Raw genomic sequence first — 2500 nt, 5'->3', positions numbered from 1 at the left:
GAACGGGATGACGATATAGCCACACAATAACGGTACTATCTCTACTAATTCACTTCCGAAAACATTTCTAGGGCAGAGTTCCATGACAAAATCCCTTGTTTACCTGCCAAAATGTGGCAGCTTGTAATTGAGTTTCCTTAAAGTTCTATATATCTGCCTGGAAATTGAAAAAAAAAGTCTTCTGCCATGGACTGAGCTCATTCGGCAGCCTTTAAAGTTCTATATATCTGCCTGGAAAAAAAAAGTTGCCTTCTGCCATGGACTGAGCTCATTCGGCAGCAACATTCCATTCTCGGCAATCTTATACGCCTTCTCCATGACCCACGCTAAAGGGGTTCCGGAGTTGGTCACATTAACATGCTCTCTCTCCCTCTCAACATTTTTGTCGCGTCCTCTCTCTCATCATCATCATATCTCTTCCTCTCTCATCCTCATCATATCTCTTCCTCTCTCATCCTCATCATCATTATATCTCTTCCTCTCTCTCTTACCAAATCTATCTCTCTCCCTCTCTCTTCCTCCCCTCATCTTTTCTCTTCCGCTCCTACCTTCCTCAACTCCATCTACCCCTGTCTGTCTCCCTCTCTCTCTTTATCTCTCTCTCTCTCTCTCTCTCTCTCTCTCTCTCTCTCTCCCCCCCCCTCTCTCTCTCTCTCTCTCTCTCTCTCTCTCTCTCTCTCTCTCTCTCTCTCTCTCTCTCTCTCTCTCTCTCTCTCTCTCTCTCACTCTCTCTCTTTCCCTCTGTCTCCACGATATCCCTTAAGCCTCCGTTGCCACCTGTCCGTCCTTGGCATAGACCTTTTATATCATGGATGAAGGTCACACATTTTTTTAGGTGATATGACCTTGATGTCGTCCGGGCCAAGACCAGCCCCCTTGTCTAACCGGAATAGGGGACCGAAAGGGTGTAATGCTCTCATTCTTTGCCTTTTCTTATCACTCAGGTTGTGTTTAATCCTGTGACGGTCCTGGTGCTATACTCATATCTATTTTTGGTCTTTCCAGTTTTATTTCTATATATATGTGTGTGTTTGTTTGTTTGTGCGTGTTTGTGCGTGTGTGTGTTCGTGTGTGTTTGTGTGTGTGTGTTTGTGTGTGTGTGCGTGTGTGTGTTTGTTTGTGTGTGTTTATGTGTGTGTGTGTGTGCGTGTGTGTGTGTTTGTTTGTGTGTGTGTATGTGTGTGTGTGTGTGTGTGTGTGTGTGTTTGTTTGTGTGTGTGTGTGTGTATGTGTGTTTGTGTGTTGCAGACACGCACAAGCACAAAAATCCTTGCTTTTTCGCTCTTCCTATACCAGAGCCACGGTCTGACGTTGGTCGCAGCATTCCCACTCTGATACACGATAGCCTGTCATACACAAGAAGCTAAATGACATCTTGATTCTCACCTGCCCACCGACAACGGCAGAGCGAGCGGAGGTGGGTGTCAGGGGGGTCGCCGTCACCTTCGCCGCAGCCCACCACCTCCTCCTCCTTCAAGACAACAGCTGACGAGGGAGGAATCAAGAGGGACGGGGGAGGATTGGAGGGAAACAGTCACATATTGCTTTCCATGCGATGCTTTTTTAAAGAATGAAGGAAGAGGTTCTTTGTTTCTTCCTCATTTCTTCGATGAAACTCATGAGCGTATGGTTTACTTGCGCAATACTTGAGATGGTGTTGCATACTCAATAATTTATTTTATTTTATTTTTTTAGGTAAATGTATGCAGGCTGATGGGGTACATTCCTCTGATCGACCATGGTACAAAGTCTATCCTCGCATATCCAAAAACACTGAAAACAATGTAAATAGTTATCAAACTGAACGACATTATCACTAATCACAATAGACAGAGTATAGTAATAGTCTCGTTAGGGTGACTTGCTAGTTTGCCTGTATCTCACTCTAGCAGTCATTTCGAAGGACCGCACCTATGACGTTAGTGCCAGGAGTAATTAATTCCTGAATAATTATCAACAGTTATAATCTGTTATAGATATTATTAGTCAATTGCGTTTCATACCGTTTTTTTTTCTTTCTTTTTTTTTAGGAAACAGCTATGATTGTATTCCTTCAACTCATTAATGTTTATATTTTGCAATAATGTGTCTATGTTTTATTATATCAAACCTAAAAGAATGTTGCGCATGTATTTGTTTCTTTTTTCAAAATATTGTTGATTTTCGATTGAATTCTTGCTCCATCACAAAACAGTGATGGAGCCTGGTTTGTTATATATATTCCTATTGTCTTTATTGCACATCAAACATTAAAATCCAAAAGTTGAAAAATTGAAAAATGGTCTTTATTGCACATCAAACATTAAATTCCAAGTTGAAAAATTTCCTGCGTTGACCTATAACATTCGTAATCAGTAACTATGTCTTTAGTACTCAGTATTGGTTCGTAAACTTGGAAACGTTAACTACTGACGGTGAATATTGGCTGTGCTTACGTTTCCTTGGAATGATAAAAGAGAGATAATTTGAAGAATACTTTATGTGACTTGAAATCTATCTT

Source organism: Penaeus vannamei, chromosome 15 (genome assembly GCF_042767895.1).
Source record: "Penaeus vannamei isolate JL-2024 chromosome 15, ASM4276789v1, whole genome shotgun sequence".
In the NCBI taxonomy this organism is placed as follows: domain Eukaryota; kingdom Metazoa; phylum Arthropoda; class Malacostraca; order Decapoda; family Penaeidae; genus Penaeus; species Penaeus vannamei.
This window is presented reverse-complemented; position numbering follows the sequence as displayed.